The 27,143-nt window shown below is 37.1% G+C and overlaps 2 long non-coding RNA genes across 13 annotated transcripts in view; one reads left to right on the top strand and one right to left on the bottom strand.

The window, feature by feature from the left end:
- The window catches only part of LOC110344792 (uncharacterized), a 630,580-nt gene that overhangs the window by 141,923 nt on the left and 461,514 nt on the right, over positions 1–27,143 (top strand). The window lies entirely within an intron of this gene.
- The window catches only part of LOC101715281 (uncharacterized), a 54,195-nt gene that overhangs the window by 15,011 nt on the left and 12,041 nt on the right, over positions 1–27,143 (bottom strand). For 2 of the 8 annotated variants that reach the window (XR_015444638.1, XR_015444637.1), the window contains exon 3: positions 7,341–7,454. The exons of the other annotated variants lie outside the window; for them this stretch is intronic. This is a non-coding gene — a long non-coding RNA (uncharacterized LOC101715281). The remainder of the gene's footprint in view (positions 1–7,340; positions 7,455–27,143) is intronic. 8 annotated transcript variants of the gene reach the window in all.

The raw sequence follows: 27,143 nt of genomic DNA, 5'->3' as shown, positions 1-27,143 counted from the left end.
TCTAATTTTATGCATGAGAAAGCTGAGACTCACAGTACTGAAATAATTTGTCCACAGTTAAATGGCAGATCTAAGATGACGCGCAAGATTTTCTGGAGACAGACATTAATAGTGAAGAAGTATGAACTGTTAACATCCATCTGCGCACCAAGAATTAAATATGTGAGGTTATCACCAATTCATCTGAGACATTTTCCTTTGTCCTCATTTCCCCTACCACAAACTCTAAGGAGCATTAATTCATATCAATAAGTGAATTCCTAATATCCATGTTTTAGTGAGTCTGTACTATCATTTGGAGGCAGTATTTCCATCAAAGACTTTGCTTTTTTTTATAATAGGCGAGTATGTTCAGGGACTCTAGCCTGTTATGGAAAGCATGATCTCCTATTCCGCAAGTTTGATTCTGTGACTTCAGTCCAAAAATACAGATTCTTCACCTCCTGTCTAACATAAGATGCCTCAAGCACTTAAGAGTCCTATAAAACCTGGCTTCTTGTTTCCATCTTACACTTACTGTTTCGCTTTCTGACTGTTATGGTTTATGACTGTATGCTCCCCCAAAGCCTCACGTCTCGTAAGTGGGAGTTTTGAAGGATAATTGAATCATATGTAATGTGAGGGGTTGGGGCTTGGTCAGAAGAGGCAGGTTACTTGGATTGTGACATAAAAGGTTGTATGTCTCTCCCCAGTTCCTTCCTTCCCTCTTTGCTTCCTGGCTACCGTGACTTGAGCAGCTTTTCTTCCTCTATGCTTCTTTGCCTTGATAGCATGCCTTAGAGCCAGTTGACCATAGATTGTACCTGTGACCAAAGGTAAACCTCTGTTCCTTGAAGTTATGAATGTCAGGTATATTGAACCAGTGATGAGAAAGTGACTAACACATTTATTTAATATTAATTATAAATAACCAGTTATCAAATGAAAACAGGATCTCTGAATAAAAAATATTTAAATTAGAGATAAAGTTGATGTCCCCACAGTCCCACTTTCCCAAAGGTAATCACTAGGTTTTTTTTACTTTGGGGTATATCTATGTTCATGAGTGTGTATGTACCATGTGTGTTTCTTGTATGTTTTATTTCCTCCATACCATTTTCTATTGTCTTACATGCATATATGTATCCACAGAAACCAGTACTGTTTTGTTATTTTCACCTAAATTATATGATAGAATATACATAGTGCTCTCATTGTTTTTCCTATTATAAGTATGGAAGGATCACTTATATATGTAGTGTTTACTTTATTCTTTTAACTGCTACCTGGCTCTCTGAATTATGGACATACTATAGTCATCCTCATACTGATGAATATTTAGGCACATTGGAGTTTTTTGCTATTACAAACAAGGTAGCATTGATCAGCCTTGTCCATTATATCCTTGTCTATACAGACAAAGCTTTATCTATGAAACATAGAGGGGAGTGGAGTTCTATATTACAGGACAAGCAGGACTGAAATTCCCATAGCAAGTATTCAGTTGTGCTCAAAGTGATCTGCAGTACATTCTGCTGGCCATAGAAAAGATGGCTTATTTCCACCACATGCAGCAACATGTAATATTTTTAAAACACCTTAGAATAAACAGAAGAGAGAGAGTTCAGGAGAGCTGATGATTTAATGTACCAGGATTGGCTTATTTGCCCATGTGAGGGCTGTGATTCAGAAAGGGTGAGGCTTGGCTGGCCTGAAGTGCGACCCTTTTAACTTCATCGTTTAGCATATTCCCGATTCTTCACCTCCGTTGGCATCCGGAGCCCACCTCATTTATCTCTGTCCTCTCCAACACCAGCACCCAAAGCAAAAGAGATGAGAAGCCTGGCGACATGATGCCAGTGGAGCACTAGAGACAGCACTCTCTTGCCCAGGAAGATATACTATGCCTCTGTACATTTAAGTGTTTACTTTTCTCTTTTCCTAGAAATACAATCAAATGAGCTGCTCCCCCTCCCAGCCCCCACCCCAGGCAGCTCCTGAGGAATTAATGACCAGCCGAGGTTAATGAGTCCCCACTCAGCTTCGGGCCATCAACTCTCCCAGCTGGCTATTAATCCCCTAGAAATGCCCCACGCCTTGGTAGTTACTCCTTAATTATGGAAGGCATTAAGGATCAGGAGAGAATCCTAAGTGAAATGAAAAGGCCATTTTTCATTGGTGCTCAGTGTGGGCCATTCAGGTCCAGGTGGCACATGGAAACACAACCACACTGTGATTAAACCAACTGTGGCTGAGAAGGACTCATCAATCTCTCTTTCCTCCTTTGATCATCCAAATTCAAGGAGGCTATTCAAGGCTAACCCATGTCTAAAACAAAGTAAATAACTTGTGTCCAGTGAATTCTTGCTGAAACCAATGCCTTGGACTCATTCAAGCCAGATATAACTTTATCTTTATGTTGAGTAGGAGTAAGTGCTTGCCTGTGTGGTTTAATCTTTAAGGGAGTCTAAGATTTTTTTCTCATCCATCCATCTCTTCATCCCTACTTACCAGTGTCGAAAACTAATCTGTTAATCATTCTCTTGGATCAGAACACTGGATTTTTAAATGGACTGTGAGGACAACTGGAAGTGTTTCCTTATAAGCTTTACTAGTATTTTTTTTCTCGACAAATGGGAATGGCCATTCTGTTAATGAAACAAGCAGTATTTTCATGTGTTTTTAATATGGGACTTTCAGTAGCCATATATTTTGAAAACTGTTAGTTGAAATTACTGAAAGTTAATGTTAAAATGCAGATTTTGAGAAGGTGATTGACAAGTATTAATACTTTATTACGAGTTGTTATCCTGAAACACACTCCAAAAAAGATGGCAGTTGGCCTTTTTGGTTTTAGTGTTTTGTTTTCGGGGTGTGGAGGCTGGACAGCAGTGCCCGCAGAATGCCAGGCAAGCTTGCCAACACTGATCTCCTCTCCCCAACCCTATAGTGACTTGCTCTTTGTTTAGGACCACATTTGCAATAGGACATTCATAAGCTATGTTTGTTGCAAATACGATGGTGAGTATATAGAGAGCAGGGTTCTTGGGTGAGGGGTTAGAATGATCCTAAGGCAATACTTGGTTAGAGAAATCTCTAAGAGAGTTATATAAATAAAACTTAGAGCAAAGTTTTCCTAGTTGAAAATGTTTTCTCAGGCAAATCCTCTTGAAGCATGCCATTTTTTTTTCTGGTATGGAGGTGGCATTAGATTAATATGAAGTTAATATTGCATCATACATTACACTAGCTTCTACAAGAGATAAAGTACAGTTTACTGAGCCATGTTATGAGCTGTGAGGCTGAGAGCTGGACTCTTGATTGAGGCACTTATTGATAAGATTTTTGGCATTAGCCTCAACTTGTGGGGAAAAATAATGCCCTCTTCATGCTGCTGTGAGTCTAAAGTAAAATGGTCCTTAAAAGTACTTGTTTACACTTCTCATAGTTAATGTTCAATACATGAGATTTTATAAACATTATATGTTCTAATGTATTTAAAGAAATAACCATACTGAAGTGAAATCTTGGGATCATTTTCAGTTTTGTGTTTGTCCACTAACTCTACCTTGCACATGTGTGATGGCTGCCCCTGATTATTCCAGTGTAATGTTCCAAGTTAATTCCTCCTCCTCTTTCTCTGCCTTTTCACTCACCAGTCCAGTCCAAATTCTCAGTACTCATCCCTATTCTCTGTCACCCACCCTTAAATGATTGTCTGGCTTTCTCTTACTCTTTACTTGAAAGCTTTCTTCCAAATGCTGGGTGGATTTTTATAACACATTAGAAAGAATCCTGAATGTTTTTTTTGTCACTTATCAAAATCCTCCATATCTTCTAAGATTCTAATCTCATGTCTCTTTTTTAAAAAATTAATTTTATTGGTACATTTGAGGTATACAATATAATGACATTCATCATTGGGAATTTGCACCTTTACGTAATCCATCTTGGTGCTTATTTTTCCCCCATTCCTTCAAGCCCTCCACCCCTCCCTATCTACAAAGACTTTGTTTCCATTTTGTCATTTTCTCATATGAATTCCATTCCTTTCTTCCTTCCATTTCCATTCTCATGTCTCTTCTTACAGTTGTCTTGCACCATTCTAGCATCATTGGCTGAAAATGTAAAAGCCTATATTATTGTATTACTCACTATTCCTATCTCATTCAGTTGAATTTTTGCTTTGCTTTTTATTCAGTCATTAATTGACATGTTGATATAAGCTGTGGCTTCTAGTTACATTGTACATTAGATGCCAGTCACTTGCATTTTTAATTCATCCATTACTCTGCAAGTATGTGTACTTTCATTTTCCAGGCAACCCAATGTGTTCCAGTAATAAAATTAGTTGCAAAATAAAGTCATGGTCTTTTTTTATGAAGATTTTGAGAGAAAAATAGATGCATGTCAGTAAAATAATCATTTTAATACATAATTATAATTTACCAAATGATAGCTTGTCATAAAAGAATCTCATCTATACTCAAGAATCAAAGAAAAATCTCTTAAAGAAAAGATGATGAGAACTTGTCTGCCTAGAAGTTAACTATGGCAGGTTTGGCTGATAAGAATGGTCCATGCAAGTTAAATAGAAATATCCAGTGCCAATGGCAAAAGGAAATTGAAGTCTTAGCTAAGGGATTGGAATGTCTGGAAAGGCCAGTGGGTGTCAGCCAGGGGAAAATGGAGAAAAGTTGAGAAACAAAGCTGTAGAGAAAAGTAGCCTTACTAAGGTGTCTGCTCTTTCTCTTAGAAGAGAAATGTGGTACATTTATTGTCTTCAGAGGACTCCACACCTTGCAGATACCTGGTAAATATATGTCGAATGAATGTTTGAACAAAATTGTGATGTTTGTATAAGTGCTATTTGTTCCTCATGGATAACCGGAGCATGAATACGAAATCTGTAATGATTTATTGGCATAATTCTCTAGGGCTTAGATTTGCGACCTAGCTTCAAGACTGATAAAAATGCTGTTTGAATTATGTTGAAAAATAATAAAATAAAAGGAACAAAGCCAAGGGAATACATTGTACTGGAGAAGAGCTATTGAATATTTAGTTCTAGAAATGAATGATTTAAAAGAGATTTCCTTTGCTCTTATGTTTTTAAACTGTGTCAAATAAAATATCTCAAAATCTAAATAAATTTCCACTTTGACTTTGGAAATGACTTTTTACAGTGTCTCTGTAATGTTTCAATGTAAATCTTCATGACTTCACTGTGTTTTATATCTGAAACTTCACTTTAGTAATGAGAACAAAATTAAACAAGGCTTGAAGAACAGAATTACACATGATCTTCATCTGCATTTCGAATGAGAAGTGATGTTGAACATTTTTTTCATATATTTGTTTGCTGGTTTTACTTCCTTGTCTGAGAAATGTCTGTTCATTTCAGATGCCCATTTTTGAACTGGGTCTTTGAATTTGGGGGTTCTGATTTTTTTCAATTCTTTATATATTCTAGATAGTAGTCCCTTGTCTGAGGTACAACTGCTAAAATTTTTTTCCCATATTGTAGGTTGTCTGTTAGCTCTGTTGGTGGTTTCTTTTGCAGTGCAGAAGCTTTTTAAGAAGACAAGATCCCAGTTGTTGATTCTTTCTGCTAGTTCCCGTGCTGCTGAGGTTTTGTTCATGAAGTCTTTTCCGATGCCAATGTCTTCAAGAGTTTTACCTAACTTATCTTCCATCCAGTTTAGTGTTTTTGTCTTAATATTTATATCTTTAATCCACTTCGGTCTTAGTTTAGTGCATGGTGATAGGTATGGGTCTAGTTTCAATCTGTAGCAGGTTGAAATCTAGTTTTTCCAACCCCATTTATTAAATAGGCTATCTTTCCTCCAATGAGGGTGGTTGGCTCCTTTGTCAAAGATGAGGTGGCTGAGCATGTCTGGAGTTGTTTCTGCATCTTCTAATCTATTCCACTGATCCTCAGGTCTGTTCCTTTGCTAGTACCATACTGATTTTATCACAGTAGCTTTGTAATATAGTTTCAAGTTGGGGATTGTGATACCCCCAGCCATGTCTCTGTTGCTTAGAATTGCTTTAGCTATTCTAGGTCTCTTACGGTTCCAAATGAATGTTTGAATTGTTTTCTCTAGTTCTGTGAAGTATATTGTTGGAATTTCAATTGGCACTGCATTGAATCTTATAGTAGTTTTGGAAGTATGGCCATTTTCACTATATTGGTTCTTCCTACCCAGGAGCAAGGGATGTCTTTCCATCTCATATCCTCTTCAATCTCTTTTTTCAGAGTGCTGTAGTTTTCAGCATAGAGGTCTTTTGCTTCCTTGGTTAGATTGAAAAAATGTTCAACATCACTCGTCATTTGAGAGATGCAGATGAAAACAACACTGAGATTCTACCTCACCCCAGAAAGAATGGCTGCTATCAAGAAATCAACAAATAACAAATGCTGGCGAGGTTGTGGGGAGAAAGGAACCCTTCTCCATTGCTGGTGGGAGTGCAAACTGGTGAAACCACTGTGGAAGTCAGTATGGAGTTACCTCAAAGAACTAGGACTAGAGGTCCCATTTGACCCAGCTATTCCCCTGCTGGGGATCTTCCCAAAAGAATTAAAAGAATCATACCACAGTGATATATGTGCACCCCTGTTCATAGCGGCACAGTTTGTGATAGCTAAAGCTTGGAAGCAGCCCAAGTGCCCATCGACTGGAAACTGGATAAAGAAAATGTGGGGTTTTTAATAAAATGGAGTACTACTCAGCCATAAAGAACGAAAAACTAGAGTCATTTATAGCTAAATGGATGCATATCGAGGCCATACTCTTAAGTGAAATAAATAGGACACACATGTGTAAATACCAAATAGTTTCACTAGTGTGAGAAACTGATAGTGTAAACAAGGGTTAAAATGATTAAAGTGAATAATTGATAATTTGAAATAGGAAAAAAGGTCCAAAGACGAAGGAGTGAAGGGAGGGGAAGGGGAAAGGAAAAGAGGGAAAGGAAAAACTATGAGAAAAGAAAAGAAAAAAGGAAATGGAATCTATGTAAATAAAGAAGGGTGGAGCAGGTGAAGGGTGCACAGGTTATGGGGAAAAAAACATAAGAACCAAGATACATCATGTACAGGTACAAACACCCAATGATAAATGTAAATGAATTGTATACCTAAAATGTACCAATAAAAACTAAAAAAAAAACAACAGAATTACACATGGTCTTGTTTTTTTGAAGACCTGTATTGTTGATAGTAAGGATTAAGAAAGTCTAAGTGTATCATCTCTATATAGATTGATGAAGAAAATCTTAAGAATAATCTAAACTTTTGCTTCAAGTTATTGCATGATATTTGATTACGGCAAAGAGTATCAGTACCACCCACTCCTTACCTTCCATCTCAAGGTGCTTTGTGCATCAAATTACACAGAAAAATAATTTCTCTCTCTCTCTTTCTTCTGCAATGTCATCTGGTCCCCGTCAGAGATTAAACTCAGTTCTTAAGTCTGTCCAGGGTGACACATCTGTTTAAAGCCTTAATGGATAATCAGATTCCTCAGGGAAATTTAATGTGGTTAAATAGTAATAAAGGGACTTTCCAATATAACATAAACAATACCATAATGAAGAACATTAAATCATATGTTTTGTCACTGAGCCCATTATAGAACCAATTTAGAATTATAATAAATTTGCATTTGGCACTTGCTAGAGATTGGCAAATTTATTCATAGAGAATATAGATTAAATGTCTTTGGATTTCCCTTTTAGGACTAAAAATAATCATTCTTGTATAAAGCCATGTATATCATGTTTGTGTATACATGTACATATATATTCTTAATCCATTAATTGCATTCTGAAGACATTTTCATTTAGGTATTTTAAAAACTCAAAAATTAATGACAAGGAACAAAAGATGAGTGATTTTGATTTTCAATGCCCCATTTCTCAGAAACAGGCACGTTTTGTTCTAGCCTATGATGCATGATGTATGAAGGGCACTGGAGAGAGAAGCAGCATAAGCCAAGGAGACTGATTCAAAGTTGGCTGATATGAAAGGCAAATGCACCCTACTGTTTCCCCAAAGCAAACAGGAGGCAGTCTGACTACCTTCTCAATGAGTGGCAACTGCATCCTGCAACATTAGGAGACCCAGTTTTTAGACTTCTTTTTTATATACTTAATGTTTCCTAATGTTGTTTTTTTCAAAATAACAAATAATAATACTGGATACCACATCCCTTCTGTGACTAATAATTTCTTTTGCCTTTAAAAAAAACCCAAAGTTAGCAGCTTGTTTTGAAATTTACTAGTCCCTTAATGATGATGACAAGCTAATGGCTGCAGAAGTATAGTATGATTTAACATTTTAAATCAACAAATTTTTTGTCCAGTAAATCCACCCCCAACAACTTATCCTGATACATAATAGAATGTGTCTGTTAGTACAGACCGTTTCATCAAGAATTAGAAAAACCTTAAATGCTGAGCAATATGAAATTATTATGTATTGGAAGAAATGATAAAGAAGTGTATTTATGGAAGTGAAGTACAAAGTATATCATTAATGATGATGGCAAGATATTAAAAATAAACCCATACACACAGACATACACACAGGCGTATCCTTATGCATTCACAATAGAAAAATATACACCAACAGTAATGTAACTATATATTGCTATATAAATATATACTATATACATGCATATAATATAGACACTATATGTGTATATATTTAACTTCTTTGTTTTGATGTTTTTACACTAAGTCTCTGTTAATTGTATGAACCTTGAATGAGGCGGCAATAGTTCCTTTTTGATTTTTTTCTTTAAGTGGATCTACCTCACAGTAATAGAATTTTTAGTTATTATAAAATGTGCATTTTTCTTATATGGTATATTGGTGAGAGTTCACCAGAGAAACAGAATCAATAGAGTCTATCTTTGGATGAATGGCTAGATGGATGGATGTCTAGGTAGACTCATTATAAGGAACTGATGTGTGATTATGGAGGTTAACAAGTCTTAAGACCTGTATTCAGTCAGCATGCTCTAGGAGTGCTGAAATACAGGTAGGAAAAAACAAAACAAAACAGAGCAGTGTCCCAGCCAGGAACTAAGGATTCCTCTACATGTTAGGGAGGGTCAGGCTTTTGTTTTAGTCTGGCCTTCACCTGATTGGATGATGCCAACCCACATAAAGGAAGGCAATCTGAGATAATCATCTATCTATTTCAATATTCAACTAATACTCAAACACTTTCCAATAAACATACAAAGCAATGTTGGACCAAACATCAGGACATGACATAGCCCAATCAAATTGGTGCGTAAAATCATCACAGACAAAATTTGTTAGATTATCTCTGTGTGTTAGCACCTAGGTTTCTAAAACATTGTGTATAGATTAAAGAATGTTTCTAATGCAACTGGAAAACAGAAAAGTTCTAAGACACAGCAACACTTCTGAGCTAAAAAAAAAAAAGACCTTGACTTATGTTATTCAGAAGGAAACTGAAGAAAATGAGAAATTTTGTGCAATACTTCATATATTGTTTCTCATTGAATCATTTTCTTTGTGCTGACAAGTGATTGCCCTTACTGTGACTGATACTTTACATTAATTTTATGCATAGATAATTTTTTTGTGTGTCTTTGCTGCTGTTTTTGAATAGAAAAGTAGTTTGAGACTAAGAATCGTATTACAGAATTAGAAGTTTTTGGGCCAGGGATTTATTTCGCTCAGTGGTTCTGCCACCTGCCTCGAAAGCACAAGGTCCCAAGTTCGATCCGCGATACCAAAACATAAATAAAAGAGAGAATTAAAAGTTGTTATTCATTTTTCCTTTGTTTTTTGTTGAATGAGTACCATTAGAGACATCTGTACATAAGTATTTCACTTTTTATTTTTGGATTTTATTGCTTAATTGTCAAATATTTATTACAAATTTCAATGATCTATTTAAAAATAAATATATCAGTTTCTTATTGGTGTTTTAACAAATTACTGCAATTTTAGTACTATTTTTTTTTGGTATCGGGGATTGAACTCGGGTCCTTGCGCTTGCACAGCAGGCAGAGAAACCACTGAGCTAAATCCCCAGCCCTAAATTACTGCAACTTTAGAAGTTTAGATCATATAACTATTATCTTTCTGTTCGGGAGATCAGAAGTCCAAAATGAATCTCTTAACTATAATGAAACTCTTGGCAGGAATACATTTATTCTGGAAGCTCTAGGGAGAGAATTTGTTTCTTTGTCTTTTTCAGCATCAGATGTCACCCTATTACTTGGTTCATGGTCCTCTAATTCCAGCTTCAAAGCCAGAAATGTTAAGTGTCTCTTTCTTTAGTAATATCTCACTCTGACACTACACTTTGACCACATTCTTCCATCATTATGGACTTTTCTAATTACTTTGGGCCCATTGAGATAATTCAAAATAATCTCCCTACTGTATGGTCAGCTGATTTGTAGACTTCCTTTCCCTTAGCCATGTCCCCAGATAGATTGACAAATTCCAAGGAAAAGGGTATGGGGGTCCTTGGAGAACCATTTCTCTGCTGACTACAATGACTAAATCTTTTAGATTGGATACAGGCTTGTAGGGAATTTAAACAAAATGTCCCCATCCGTACTCATCTAAGAGCTGTCACATACATGGGCAGGGCCAATTGTGTTTTAAACTACAAATTTTTTAACTGAGCAAAAACAACACAGAAAAATTTGCAACATTTGTTTCAGTGGTAGAACCTGAAAGAGACTGTCATAGAGTACCTGTTACAAAGGTTCCCTAAAGCTACTGACCCTATTTGTTCCTTAGGTGTTTTGCTTTATTCTTTATCCTGCTCTTTCCAGTGTATTCTTTTTTTTCCTTAGCATAGCCAAAGTGAATGTACTTGGCTTACAACATAATAATCTTAATGATACAAGAAATGATAGAATACAAGGGAGGCTGAAGGTGATTAGAACCACTGTCCAAGTGAATAAATATGATTTATTCTACATCATTTTAGCAAAATATCTTAAATACCCTTGATAGTAAATACATTTCCATAGTTTTCTAGCAGTTTACGGGTGGAATCACAAAACTACCCTGCTGTTCTATGGGACTAATCATAGAGATAAATTAGGGGCAATTTGGTTATTCATGTATCATTTCTATTTGTTTAAATGAACTCATTGCCCCAAGGCCTATGGGCATGTCTACAAAAAAATTAGTAAAAACATGACTAAATTCTCACAGCAGTCTCTGGAAATCTCCCTGGTTTTAAAGTTCTCTAGTGTCACACGCACACACACACACACACACACACACACACACACATATAATAGTTCTGTATTGATTGCAGTTCGCTAGTCATATATATATGTATAGATATATGTATGTATACATATATATGTATGTACGTATATATGTGTATATATGTATCTATACATATATATGTATATACGTATATATGTGTATATATGTATAGATATGTGTGTGTATATATATATGTATAGATATGTGTGTATATATATATAGATATGTGTGTGTGTGTATATATATATATACACATATATATATATACTATAGAATACTAGGGTGCCTAGGGGGCTTGGAATCCATGCAAAACAGATTTTATTAAAAACAAAAACTAACTGTTGGCTTTTTTTACATGTGGTATTTGCTGGAAGCTAAAATAAAATTTCTTTCTAAATGTTACACGACAGATTCAAACAAGATACATGGCTACAAGAATAATTTCACAATGAATGTGAGAAGAAATAAGAAGAAAACAAGATGGTAGGAAAAGAGTCAAATGAAAGTTTCAAAGGAACCAGAGAGTCCTTCAACTCAGAATTCCCAGTGTCTGGGTGCTTATTGCTAAGTAAAAGTAAGACTGACCTCGGGGTCAAGACCTTGGCCCAGTGTTAGTGTATTGCCCTCTCCTCCCGGAAGGCATTTGGCATTGTATGGGACACTTTGGGTTGTGTCACAAGGAAACTTGGGCTGACCCAGCAGGGATGGCACTGTCAGAGCCGAGCAGCTGAAGACCACCACAGACATAAAAATTACACTTGTAATCAGACAGCTGTATTTATTGCTTATTGCAAAAAGGGGGACTATACCATCGGGAACCATAATGTGGCTCAGTAAAAGGGTTAGGGAAAAAAAAACAGCATGCTGGTCTTTGCTGGGTCATTTTGGGACAGGCTAAACTACTGATTTGCTGTAGATTGGATGCTGTCAAAAATGAATGTAATTCTGACTGAATAAATCTTAACCCTTGGGAAAGGAGGGCTAGCAAGATGACAAATCTGTATTTGGTGCAAAGGAGCTGTCATTCTTTTGGGGCAAGTGAAGACATGTTTGAGATTTTAAAGATGGCAGTGTGACTCTTTTTGTCTGTGCTCACATGAAAATATGAATGACCTTGCTTTATTCCATTTTATCATGGTGCCACAGTAATCTGGTTGGAGGTTCTTATTCAGTGAGCATTTTTTATCTAATGAGAGAATAAAATAGTTTAGTTCTAAGTGTCAGGACGATTCGCCACAGAAAGAATTATCTGTACAATGTGATATTACATCAAACTTCTTAGGATGGCAATTATTAAAACAAAACAACAAAGAAATTAAATTTGTGGTGAGGTTTAGAAAAATATGAATGCTTATAAATCATTAGTAAGAATGTACATTGGTTCAGCCACTGTGGAAAACAGTAATTTCATTTTTCCTCAAAAATTATAAACAGGAATATTATATGATACAGAAATCTTGTGCCTGTGTACATTTCCTCTCCAAAATCAGGATCTTGAAAAAGTATTCACACTCTTATATTCATTGCAACATATTTCATAATAGACAAGATGAGGAAATAACTTAAAGATCTATCCAATGATGAATAGACAAAAAAAATTGTGATATATACATGCAGTAGAATATTACTCAGCCTTCAAAAAGCCAATCTTTATGTGATAACATGGATGAATATTGTGGGCATTATGCAAAGTGAAAGAAGCCGGTCACAGAAAGATAAGTATTGCATCATTTGACTTATATGAAGGTGCTATAATAATGAACTTCACAGAAGCAGGGACAAGAATGATGGTTGTCAGGATCTGCTATTTAACAGGTTTAAAGTTTTAGTTGTACAAGATGAGTAAGTTCTGGAGATATATGGCATAACATTGTGTGTGGTTAATAATACTGTAACGTACAGTTAAAATTTTGCTAAGAGAAGATTTCATGTTAAGTGTTGTTATCACCATGAAAAAAAACAAAACCATGAAGATGCTGGAATAGAGTCCAGCAGCAAAATACAGCCTCTCCGGGACCTGGAATGGAGACCCCTAGAAAACAACAACTTGATGAGCAAAAAGTAGATCTCTGGAAATTGAGAGGGACTGACAGGAAAATGAAGAACTACAGGAAGGCTGGAGAAAAACAGCATGAAGCTGAGAAAAGAAGGAAGTAGTGGAATGCTGAGCATGACTGTGAAAGAGGGAGACCTGACTCCACAGATACAAGGTAAGTTGGGAGCTCCAGGAAGAAACAGAAGACCTGGCCAGCAGCCCTAGGACCAACAAAAGCCCATGGCTATTGTAAACTGCAAAAACCACATGGAGTTTTGTTCTGAAAATGACTTCCACATGGCAGGCTAGATAGAGTTGGAAAAGAAATCCAATGCAGTGCCCACCTTGTTTGAGAGAGTTTAATCAGGAGCCATTTGGGGAAGGGTTAATTGGTTAAAACTGAGCCACACAACAACTATTGAGCAACTCTTCTTTAGGGTTTCTGGGGCTGGCTGCCCTATTATGGTTACTGGGTAGAGACTGCCACAAGAGACAGTCGTGGAAAGAGACCAGGCTAGACATTGAACCCCCTGGAAAGTTTAAGCAGAGACCTGGAAAGGTATGGAGGTACCCTGCCCTCTACGGGGAGAATACAAACCAGTCACATGTGGGTTTCGGAGGGGACTGAATGTGCTCATATTGATTTCAGTGATCTGCTTGAACTCCTCCCCTGCTGTCTGTCTCTAGCACAGAAGTCACCAATCTGTTTCCTTTGTCCGTCTACCAACATGAGCAGGGATACACCTGTTCTTAGACAGCTGCCGCAGCCTGGGGTGCTCAGCCAGAGAGTTCTCTGTAGCGGGGGCTGGAGGGGACACCTCACAAACCGACACACTGTCAACCCACAGGTGGAGAAAGCTGTGACGGGGTGCACAGAGGGAAATGGAACCTGGAAGCTGCTGGAGCGATGATAGCCTTAGGACAGACAGTATTTTTCACCACATCCAGAGAGAAAACAGGGCAGGATTCAGCATTCACATACAAAAACATGAGTGTGGAAACAAAATAGGTGTTAGCCATGATTCACTAGCCCTTCCCCTTATATAGTGGATTCCAGTATTGTGATCCTAAAAAGAAACCACTCATTCAAAGTGAAGGAGAAATTTTTCTGACTCATTCATTTTTCTCCTCCTCTTCCTCTTCTTCTTCATCCTTATTTTGGGGGGGGGCGGGGTCTTTTTTCTGTTTTTTTTCTTTTTTTCTTTATTTTGTTTTCATTACTTTCTTTATTCCTCTTTTTCTTATTTGTTCTTTTCCATTACTTCTATTTAATTCATCTACTTCTTAACAGAATCCTTTATCTAACTTTTCTCTACTTTACATCTTCCTTTTCTTTATTTTTCAAATTTTACTTCTTTCGTTCTCTCATTCCCCCACCCCCTCTATCTTTACTAGAATACAATTAAGTTTCATTAATCCTGAGATATTTACTTAACCTTATGTGATTATTATTGAATTCTTTTCTATTTGTAATGGTGATATAGTGTTGTGGACAAGTGAGTTTGGTCAATAGAGATGGGCCACACACTGTGCCCGATTCATACCTGTTTATGATAGCCAGTGGCTATGGGAGCTAGAGCCCAGAAAGGTTCCTCAGCAATGAGAAGCAGTTTTATTTCTCCTTTTAAATCATGCTTTCAGTTGGGGAGGGCTCAGGGGAGATCAAGTGGAATCTTACAGAAGCAGAATCATACGAGGTTAGTGGGGGCCACAAGGAAGTTTCATATACACTAGGTGGGACACAAAACATCCTGCAACAGCAACAAGTTTACTGCCAAGCAGGATGTGGGGATTCTGGGTGCTTTGTTCACGTTCAAGCTCTTTGTTCAAACACAGGTACAAAATGGCATTGAGGCACAAGATGAAGTCAGGTTGGCTATCACAATAATTGTTGCATTTAATAGGTATTTACTATTAGTATCTAGTATATCTTTGTTTCTACATTATAATTGATAGATGTCTTTTCTATAATTATGGGTGTTATAGTGGTAGTTTTTATTGGTTCTGGTGATACAGCAATATCTGGTTTTTTGTTGACTTAATTAGTGTTGATGATTTGTTACTTTAGCCAGACTGCCATAGTCATTGTTATTAATTGGTTTCTATCATACACCAGTATCTGGGTTGTCTTTGTGCCATCAACAGTAATGCAGTAGGTTTCCAGAGAACTGGGTGTGGGCCACCTACACTCTAACCTCCTCTCTCAAATTAACAGAGGTGGTTGGATTTTGGGACAGAAGCAAAGGCCTCTAGTTAACCACACTCAGAGTGTATCACTGAAAAGAAGATAGTAATAAAAGAAATCTCCATAGTAGCATCAAAGTCTTTCCACTATTATCAACCTGCAAACCTCAGCATGCGTGAGCATGCATGAGCGCACACACACCACACGCAGTAGTAGAAACATAGGACGACAAGGCAAAAAATGCCTCCAAGACCTCCCCTGTCCACCAAAACCTCTCCTGTGCACCAAAGCTGACCCATAGGACATAGATGGGAAGGAAATCAAAAGTCAAAAAACTGGTTTCAGATGCAGGTGCCTGGGGTGTGAATCACTCACAAGAGGTGTGGTGCATAGAGCTATAGAAAACCCAGTGAGGACACTCCCAGAAAGTTGTGAGGATGAACAGTTTTATTTTTATTGCAGCACAGGTAGTCCTTAAGCTGTACTTATTTGGTCACACACACGTACCACACACACACACACACAAACACACCACACCACCATTACACTACTAACATACTATATTGTCTTAGTGGTTTCATAGTTCTATCTACATGAAATTATCTTCTTTGTTTTATGTATTTACCCATATCTCCCACTGGAAAATAAACTAAGAGCAGCAACCTTAAACATTCCACAGTGACATCCTCCTCTAAGCCTAAAACACTACCTGGCATATTCCAGTAAATTCTCAGAAAGCGTGAGTGAATGAATGGTGCATAGCTCTATTCCTATGCTTAGAATCTTAAGGCAATAGTGATGCCCACAGGAAGAGCAGCATGCAGAGGCTGTCTGTTCTTCAGGAAAAAGAGATAAGAGAACCTTCACACATACGAGAGAGAGAGTCAAAGAAAAGTAAGAGAGATAATGGAAAGAGTTTCTCAGCTCTATAAGACAAAGCAGAAACAAGAAAAATCTTACAAACTGATAGGGAAGGAAAATCTGATGACAGACAAATGGAGGAAAAACTCAAAATGAATTAGCAGTGCCGCATACCTGCCATCAGAGCACTCTGGGAAGCTGAAGCAGGAGGATCATAAATTCAGTCCCAGCCTGGGCAACTTAGCAAGACCTTGTCTTAAAATTTAAAAAAATAAAAATAGAGCTAAGGATGTAGCTCAGTGAGAAGGCTGTGAGTTCAATCCTCAATACCAAATGAACTCAAGAGTTCCTTGTTTTGTTTTTTTCTTCTGTTTTTAAAGGAAAGTTTATGTAGATCAGAAAATCTGAAAGAGGAATGACTACAAAGTCAAGATGGGATAAGAAAGAAGCCTAAAGATGGTAAAACAGAAAATAATTGAGATACTTTAGCAATTATTGCATATTACAATCAACAGCATCTGATGATATGTCCTCTAAATACTCAGAGATTGGGGTTTTCCAGGACACCTTGTTATTAATTTTCACAACTTTTAACAATCATAAGAAGGTTTGCAGAAGAAAATAACACATTTTGACCTTGCCTTACAAAAGTAGGTTTTTGGAAAAGCAACCATCCAACTAATTACAGCTTGGTCAGCTTAGTGGTAACAACCGAAAAGATACTAAAAGAAATTATTTTTTAAGAACTGTACTGCAATCCCCTAGAAAAGAAGAGCGTTCTGAGTAGCAAACAAGGTTTTGTGAAAAGCGAATCATGCCAGACCAACTTAATTTCCTTCTATAATAGAGTGGCAGGCCATGAGATAAAGGGGAAGCAATAGATGTAATCTACTTCGATTTCACTGTGCTTCTGAATCTCTGCTACATAACATTCTCATCAGTAGGCTGAGAAGATTGGTCCATGCAGTACTACTATTAGGAAGGGGCGCAAATGCCAAAAGACTGCCCTAGAAGGATGGTTATCTGTGTCTCGGGATAGGAGGATGTTTCCAGGGATGTAGTTCATTGTAGTTCACAGCATGTTATAGAAAGAATAACCCATGCCTGAGCAATGGGAGTGTAGAGGTTTCCTGACCACCTCTGGCATCAATCATTGTATCTTGAGTAATGAATTCCTCTCTCTGGGACTCAGTTTCACATTCTGTTAAATGGATGGCTTTACAATAGATTCTCTTTAGGTCTCTAGCTTTCCACATGCATGATCCTTTGGCTAATGTTATGACCTAGGTAATACAATTAACAATTCTCATAGGTATTTTTTGATGTTGACCTTATCTCCAACCTCCATTTAATAAGCCAAAGTTATGTAGGAGAAGATGCTTGTTTTACACTTTTATGGTAATCCTCATATTTATATAGTTACTCATTTGTATAATAGTTTATTTAGCTGTTTTTCTTTTTTTGGGGGGGGGTATCAAACTCAGGACCTTGGACTTGTGAGGCAGGCACAGTGCCACTGAGCTACATCCCCAGCACATTTAGGTGTTTTTCAATACCTACTATGTGCATAATAGGAAGAACTGATAGATGAATTTGTTAAAAGACACTCTCATCTTTCATGGATCATCCTCAATATCTACGTCAACATTTTCTGCAAAGCAGTCCTAGCACTCAGGAAGCTGAGGCAGCAGGATTACCGTGAGTTTGAGGTGATCCTGGGCTACATAGTGAATGCAAGGCCAGCCTGAAATGCAGAATGAAACCCTGTCTCAAAAAAAATTACAAATGAATGTTAAAATGAGATGTTTGCTGATAGGTAAAAAATAAGGATTAATATAAAGCCCTGTATTTAAAATAATATATTTAAAGTCCTACAAATTAATTATGTCTGCTGCAAAATTATGGCAAAATGATTGACTATATTGCAATAAATAAAAATTCAAATGCATAAAACCTAGACTTCACTTTCATTGATTTAAAAGCAATGTGTTAATTAAAAGTCTATAAAATTGTCTTCATTATATAGTATATTCAGAAAGCTAACCATCCTTGATCAATTTCAAACTGTTCTTAATTCCTGAGATCTGACTGATTTCTCACAACTTTTGTTGATTTATATAAGCACATATCTTTAAACTTCTTAAAAAAGCCCAGATGGAATAACATCCTAAGGTGGTAATATGCTTATTGTTCATTACTTCACTTTCTAAGTTGGCATTTCAGATTAATTAATCATTTGATAAAGCTCATGTTTATTCAAGTGTTTACAAATTAGAAAAGCTCTTAGCAGCATTTAATTTGTTTGAATATATATTTAATTTATTGTTTCTAATGGAAAGAAGCTTGAGGGAATTTAAGAGTCATAGCCTTATTGATAGACATTAAACATATGCAGAGTATAATTATTATTGCTAATATTTTACATTTGCTATGTGTCAACAGTTAGGCGCAGCGAGAAACCCTGTATAATTCCACAGACAGAAATGAGGGCTGTATGTGCTGGACATTTGTATTACTGCACATATTTATCTGTTTGTGAGTTTTATCCCGTCCTTCTCCATGAAATGTATTCTCCTCCCACTCATTTTCTCGCACTGGTGTCATAATGTCTGTGGCATGCTTCTCCGATCCTATGGCCTGAGTCTTGTCCAGTCACGCAGAAATCCTGGACACAGCCCAAGTCCTGTCATGACAAATATCATTCTGGTCCTCAGCCAATGGCCAGTTTATCTCCATGACTATGAGATTAAAATGAATCATTTAGAACAAGTTGTCATCCAGCTATCTTTCTGGAAACCATGCAAAGGGTTTTCAGCGATTGGAATTCCTGCTGGTCTTTCTATACGTGCCTTCCTTCTGGCTCTGTATCTAGAACTAATGATGATTTTTTTCTTTGTTATTTTTGGAAACCATTTGATTTCAAGATGAACAAAATCACTTCTTCATCTATGATTCAAGCACCGACTCTGTGTCAGGTTCGAGGCTACAGGCTGGGAGTGAAAAGAGGAATAAGGAATAGGCTCTTCATGTCATCACTTCTCAACTGGGTTCCTGGAGCAGCCTCTGTCTTATTTCCCTGGCCCCCTTCATGCTGAGCCCTTCTGATGTATTCTTAAGCCAGCCATTAAAAGTGACCCGTCTCAAAAACAAAGCCTACCATGTTAGGTGTCACATTTCGACCCTCATTTCCCTGCACTGCCCACTACAAAATGACGTGGCATCGGACATCTTCCTGCTTCGCCCCTTGTCCTGACTTACTTGTGACCCTCTGTGCTTCAGCTTTCTGTTCCAGTGACACTGAACTACTTGTCATCTATGCAGATTCTTGTCTTATTATTTATCTCTATGGTAGAAATTCTCGCTTTACCAATTAACTTCTACTCTTCCTGAAAGACTCAGTTCGATACCACCTCTTCACCACCACCACCAGTTTTCTGATCCCTTTTTCTTCCAAAAAGCAGGTAAGAGCAGAGCCAGCAGTGTTAATGCCATCTGCTCATCCTGTCGCTGCATTCACTACTTTGTCATATAATTACCTGTTTATTGTTTCAACTTGATGTTTTTGTTTCTGTTTTTAAAACAGTGACTTTTTTTCAATTCAGTAATAGTAATTGGTTCCCTTAAAAATTTTCACCTGTTTTCATTTTCTCCTTCCTTGATTTTTAAAATAATTTCTCAGCTATATTTTTGGCATCATTTCTTCATCTTAGAAATGTCCTAAATATATTCAGTATAAAGTTATCTTTTTTAAAAATATATTTCATCATTTTCATTTATATGAGAGTGAATTGCTCACCTGGTTAGTGAGCTTTTAATCTTGCATATTGTTATATATTGGAATTTGAGCTTTAAGTTTCATTTTCATGGAAACTTTCTGTCAGCACTCTAACATGCAGCATGCTAATAGGCATCTTGAGCAACATGTCAAAAACCAAGATTTCACAGTCTCAGAGGAATGGTTTGAGCTTCTTATCCTGTAGTGTCGTCAAACCTGAGGAAAGCCTGGCCCAGAGTTTTGTCAGAAACTGTGCCTATTCTTACCCTTTTAAATTACCTTTATGGACGCTTCAGTTGCAGACACTACTCAATTAACATTCTGTTTCCCAGAGAGACAGAGGGCCTTACTATGTAGTTTTAGACAATAATAGTAACATAGCTATTTCAGATAGGTTAAATTCTCCAGAAAAGCCCATATTTTCACATTTTTACAAATTAATGTGTGTGTGTATTTTTCCCAAATGAGTGTTGGACTTTGGGACCTTGTCTCTTTTGTTCCCACTGTACTCCTGGTATCCAAACAATGGCTCTGATATACTGTTATGACCTACATTCAAAGCCTTATGTGCTCCTCGGTGGGTCTTTGGGGAGGGACTGGATCATGGGTGTGTGATACTGGATTAATCCACTAATTGCTTTAGGGTAGTTCTAGGTAGTTTGGATGATGGATTTACTGAAGAGGGAAGACCTACCCTAGGTGGGGATGACACCAACCAATAGGCTTGTAGTCAGATGGAATAAAAAGGCAAAGGAGGGGCCGGGGATTTAGCCCAATGTTTCTGGCACCTGCCTGGCAAGTGCAAGGTCCCAAATTCGATCCCCAGTACCAAAAAAAAAAAAAAAAAAAGGCAAGAGAGAAGATAGTCTCTGCTTCCTACCTGCCGTGCCATGAGCTGCTGCTTCTCTGCCATGCTGCTGTGCTGTGCCACTTTGTCATGGAGCAGTTGACTATCGACTGAACCCTACTATTAAGCTGCCTCCACAGGATAAGTTGGCATTAGTCATTCAGCAGGGAAAAACATTCCCAGCAAATATACCAGCAGGTAGAAGTCCTGGAGGTGAGAGATGCTGGCACTTCTGAGGTATGAAGCACTTCAGTGCAGCTAGATCTCACATCACCACTGCCACTACCACTGCCCCACAGCTGTGTTCCGTTCCCTTTGTGAAGAGATTTGTAATGGAAAATGCCTTAATTAGCTCCTTAGAACATGTAAAGCTGTCTTTGGTCACCTGAGTATTGCCTGAGTTTTCAGAATAATTCTTAGGTATCTCCTACTTTTCATCTACTTTAGATCCTTTGGTTTTTCACAGCCCAAAGTGAGCTTTTTAGAGCTGTTGTAATTTTTCTTCCAAAGACCTTACATCAAGCATCACCACATTGTTTGGAATGCAACTGAATAAATTATAATATATGTGAGTATCTTTTCCCTCCCACCCACTTATGAACTCTGAAATGATGTCTTACTCCTAAACTACTTAACACTGTTGAAATCCCAACTAATTCTTCCTGGTTGGCCAAAAATTAGAACAGGATGGCAGTTCCCTGAGGAAGTTTTCTCCTCTGGGAGATGAAGCTGTTAGCAAAGCAAGTCAAGGACCTGTTAGACATTCTGGTGTTATCCAAATGAGACTTCCGGCAGATGTCTGGAGAGTTGAAATCCCCATCACTACTCTGTCTTTTCTCTGCACTGATTTTACAATCTGTGTCTACTAACACACTATACATTTCCTCCATGCATCCCAGTATACTCTCCTAATGATAGCGCTTCTGGACTCTTCATTTGTCCTGACCCATATGGTCTCCAGCATGTTTCTGCCCCTCAGGTCTGGGCATTTGCCTATCAGAGTATATCTTCATGACATTCACCCCTGTTCTACCTCCTGTCTAAACAGTCTGTTTCCTTAGGCATAAGTTTACCTTTCCATCATAACCAAACATTTTTCCATTGAAAAGTCTAGCTGGCCAAGTCCAGATAATAGTACCAGGTACACTTGCTGGCCCATTTCCAATAGGTTGCTTCCATAGAATTTCAACATCTTTGTAGTGAGAATTATCAGGAATTCAATATTTAAACTTTCTTTGTTTCTTGCTACTCTGGACTAGCAACAGGAAACACTCCTGCTAATTTGTTAGAAATGCAGAATCTCACCTCTTGAAAATTAACAAAATTCGTCAGGCGATTCATAGGCATGTCAGGTTTATAGAGCAGTATTCTATGTTACTTGTTCTTCCCAGTTTATCTAAACCTTTTAAACTTTGCATGCCTTAAAGCCTTCTAGGTGGGCTTCCCTTGCCCTTTGTGCAGACTCACTGAAAGTAGTCTGTATCCAAGATCATCATTACAATACAGGAAGGGCAGAGTTTCATTAGGCATTAAAATACTTGACTGCATTGCACTGTCTCCAAATGAGAGGCATTAATGTTCCACTTTCTTGACTTTGAGCATTTCTGGATTCTGCTAAGAAAGGTGCATGTCCCATAGCCTACTACCTGCTCTCTGATCTTTAAATGGTATTCTTAAATTGTCTTATTTTTACTATTTATTATAAAAGGAAATGTTTTTTTACTCTAAACAGCATCAGTTTATATGAAAAGATAATCTTCAATGTATCTGCCCTCAAAAAATAAAGCAAAACAAAAGAATGCTACTAAATTCTAATTACATATCGATAAATGCCAAAAATAAAAATAAACTTTGAGCCTAAGTAAGGTCTTTTCTTTCATAAACAGAGAGAATAGAAGTATCAGAAAGGTGTTAAAGACACGTAGCTCTCAAGTTTTTCTCTTGGATATAATAAGAAGCCATGAAGACTACCACAGGGAATTTTTACCATGCCATGTACTTCAAATATTATTACCAATCAAAATTAATCTTGCAGCCTAGCTTTTGGAAAACGCTATTCTATCCATCCAAGACTAAGGCCTGCATTTAATTGCTGAAATAGATAAGATGATCAGTCAGAAAATTGTGTTTAATTTAATACAAAAGAAAAAGTTTCGGTAATTTCTTGAAGAGGATGCTTTCCTGTGCATAAGCAACAAATAGTCATAAGGGGCAACTAACTTCTACTGGTATGCTTTGCTCCCATAAAGTAGGGAGCCTCCTTATCAAGAATGAAGCCTTATAGTTTCAAATTTAGTGTGAAATTTTTCTTTGTGCCAGCTACATAGTTGGAAACAACCTCTCTACACTGCTAAGATCTCAGTGTTCATACCGGTACATTTTCCACACTGACAAGTAATGTACAAGGGCAGAACAAACATCACTACAGCCTTGCAGAAGCTTTATAATAACATTGTATTGTTTTGAACCATTCAATCAATTGTAGACATGGTTTAAATGTACAGAAAAACTAAATGTAATACCATGGGAAAAAACATGAAAAGTATTTTTGCAGCCTAACTTCAGGATAAAGGATTTAAGAGCATACGTTTTGAGAGAAGAAAGTTTACCTAGACCTTCTATTATACTTCCAAGGTAGCTATGATAATTTCCTTTTAAAGATAAAGAAGTGCATATTTCACCCAACAAAGTATGCTGTATGCTAATTAAAAGTGACCAAGAAGTCATGAATTCCCTGTGATCTTTATGGAGAGAAATCAATACCTGTATCTATTTCTATACAACTCCAGGGCTTTACTGATGACTATTAGAATTCAGAAATGTAGGCTTTTATGTTGTGTTTCTTGTAATAATGAGCAATCTAGGGTCAAATAGAAGTCTCATGCGGAGCACAGAATAAAAGAATAACTAGGAACAATTGAAAAATAAATGCAGAATCAGATATTTATAACGCTGCTTAGAGCCAGGCTAATCTTTATTCAACGTTTTTTACTCACATATGAGACTCCTATTGTGTGGTGTCATAGCAATGCATCTATTCCTGAGGTTCTAAAACCTCAGTGTTAACATGAAGAATTATAATTTTATAACTTAGTGGGGGAATGGATATTTACACACACAGACACACACACACGCACACACACACACACATGCATACACAGCTAATTGCTATTCCTTGCAGTATTTATTTGAATAGGAGTCCTTAAGGAATCTTAGTCTTACTAAGATTCCCAATTATTGCAATCTATTGTGGAGGGCTAGCTAGTACGTTTAACCTCCCCCATGAGTAAATAGCATGGATAGCTTTAAACTTTACTAAGATTTCTTCCTGCATAACTTTAGTGGATATCATTTAAACTGGCCACAAACATTATTGTAATTATTATTACAAAAACTTGAAAGTATATCTAATCATATTAGATTTTGTGTCCAACATTACCACGTAATAGCCTATCATTAGCTCTGAATGATATCAGAAAGGAGTGGGTTTTATTGTTACAGATTTCTAATGTGTTTTCAGCAGATTTTTCTGAAGAGTGAGAAATGGCAAGATTCAAAAAGTAAATGAAATCCAGAAGAGGTTCCCACTTTATATTTATTTGACTATTAACTTCACTGTTATAACTTCTGTTCTTCCCCTGAATGATGCCATTTTTCCCTAAAGTATGTGTTTTAATATAACAGTGGTTGAATTATTTCATAATTCTACTTGTGGTCCCTAATGTGTTACCAATTGCCTGATTAAACTGGTAGCTCTATATAACAACATAAAAGTGTATGAAACACATGCATCCAATCAGCACCCCAAACAGTGGAATGGTAAAAAATTTATGTTCCTTTCAGAAAATTAAAAGAAACTCATTGAGAGCTTGGTAATATAAAGTTATAGTATCTCTTCAGTAGTTGTTTTTATTTGCTACAGCTAATAATATAGCAGCAACTCACAATAATCATCCATGAAGGTAGGTAGCATCTAGGAATTTTTTTTTTTCTGGTTGTGATCCTAAGTTAATCTAATGGAGACTTTTATTGGTTCTTTAGTGCCTTAGAATTTATTCACAATGCTGGGTTGTGATCTGAAGCCCTGTAGGAAAAAGGGCTTCAAAATGTTCCTTCTCTGTCCCTGTTGTGGGGAGTTCTTTTCTTGTGAGCCAGTAGGAAGTAGCAGCAACAAATCTCTTCTCTTTGATAATAGGCATATAGAGGATCCCTATGCATTCTGGTCCCCGCTGACTCATGAAAAAGGAGATGACAGGAGCGGGTGTCTTGGATAGACAGCTCCTGCTTAGCCTGTGTGCTGAACATAGCTCCTGGATAGCCATCATTTGTAGGCTACCTTTTCATTGGAAAGTAGGCCTTCACCTTTGGCAGATTGTTCTATTATATTAAGGAGCTCATAAATCTGGAGGTGCAGAGCCCCAAACTTTCTTTGAATGTTGCATTCCACATTCCTAGATGGTATTTAGAAAACCTGCATGAACACAGAAACCATGTTCTCTTTAGAGGGAGTAGTGCATCCTGAAAAGCTCTCGTGGACAGGCCATGTGTGGCCCCTAAAACCATTCTTTGCATTTCTAACAAAATGAACCAGCAGCCACAATAATGAAATGCTTGGTGGCTTTCTCTTCCAGCTTCCTATTTATGAAGCTTGTATTTTAAAACCATTCAAGTTTCTTTTTTTGAAGAACCATTATTTCTCCCAGCATGAAAGTATGCGATGTGAATGGTTTGCATAGTCATGGGAGGTAAGGTTTCAGTTTTATTTGCAAGTTAGGTATCATTCAAGTCTACCTTTAGCAGCAGGCATTGGTTCAAGATGTAATAAAAGAAGTGGACCAAATTATTATTATTTTTTTTACTTCAAATACCTCTCTTTATCTGCTTTGGAAAGGCACAATTAGAGGTTTTCTTTAAATTCTCAAAGGAATTTGTAACCTCAAGAGTGATTCATTAAAAAAGAAGGTACTGGAACAGGGTAAACAATAAAGCTTGGGTAGCTCAGTTCAAGAAACACCCGAGGAGCTCTCTGGTCCTAGAGTCTCGAGAGCCTTCAAATATGGACACATGTTCGCTTTATCGAAGGACCACACATGAAGTTTAAGATGAATGTTGGGGCTAAGTTGGAAACAGGTACGTGTTAGGAAAGAAGAGGATAGAGACAATCAATTTTACTTCCCTCGCAGTTTCAGCAAGAAATAGACTAATGTTTTGTCAAGTTATTCAAGTGATAGCCACTTGTCAAAATACATCATTTGGTTTGCAATATACTTGTGTCTTTTTAGCAATAAACTTAAGTGTTAAAAGAAAAGATGAATGAGAAATGCCCACTCTTAGAATCAATCGTATAGCAGTTAGTTATTCAATGTTCAGAGGGCCGAAGAGAATACAATATACAAAATCATTTGTGTTTAAAAACGACCTTTCTATCAAACCATATTGCCAGATACCATAAACAGCTATAAATTGTCAGAGCAGCAAGTATACACAGTGACCCTGTGTTCAACTAAGCACAGCATTCACTATAGTAGTTAACCTTTGACTACAGCAGTAAATTAATGCAGAGCTAAAAAAAAAAACAAAACTCCTATGCAAAAAAATCGCTCTAGAAACACTATGCATAATAAATAACCAACAGTAACTTGACCTCTGAGCTTATGACTAGGGGAGGTGTCTCATAGCGTTGGACGAAGGAGGAGTATGTGCTCATTAGCAAGGTTACTAAACAGCAGACATCTTATGTTTTACAGTTAAATTCTGCCTGAGCCAAAGAACAGCAACTTGTGTTATAAAGACAACAATGTCAGGTGTTCCAACCTATTTTAGTAACACCCCTTTATTACTGAAAGTGCCTTCGGTAAATGCCCAAATTACCTATTTGCACTAAATAAAATGTCACTTTGTGAATAAATTAGGCATTTTATGCTACCTTCTGTATGTCTAATGACATCCGTTGTAATATAATGTTTGCTTGTCTCTGGAGGCAGGCTCTAGAAATCAGCTTGCACCTGTGGCTTTTGGGAGATATTAAGTAGAACGTTTTTACATTTACTTCCCCTGGTAGAAGGTTACTGATATTCAGGGGAAGACTTGAAAAATATTACCAGAGTATTTCTCCCTACACCTCTAGGGTTTAACGTTTTGAATTTACATGGACCTTTGACTCGTCGTAGACCCTCCCCAA

This window comes from Heterocephalus glaber, unplaced genomic scaffold (assembly GCF_053883595.1).
Source record: "Heterocephalus glaber isolate CG9 unplaced genomic scaffold, H.glaber_assembly_v1.0 deba00001606, whole genome shotgun sequence".
NCBI lineage: Eukaryota > Metazoa > Chordata > Mammalia > Rodentia > Bathyergidae > Heterocephalus > Heterocephalus glaber.
The sequence above is the reverse complement of the archived record's forward strand: the minus strand, read 5'-3'. Positions and strand labels throughout refer to the sequence as shown.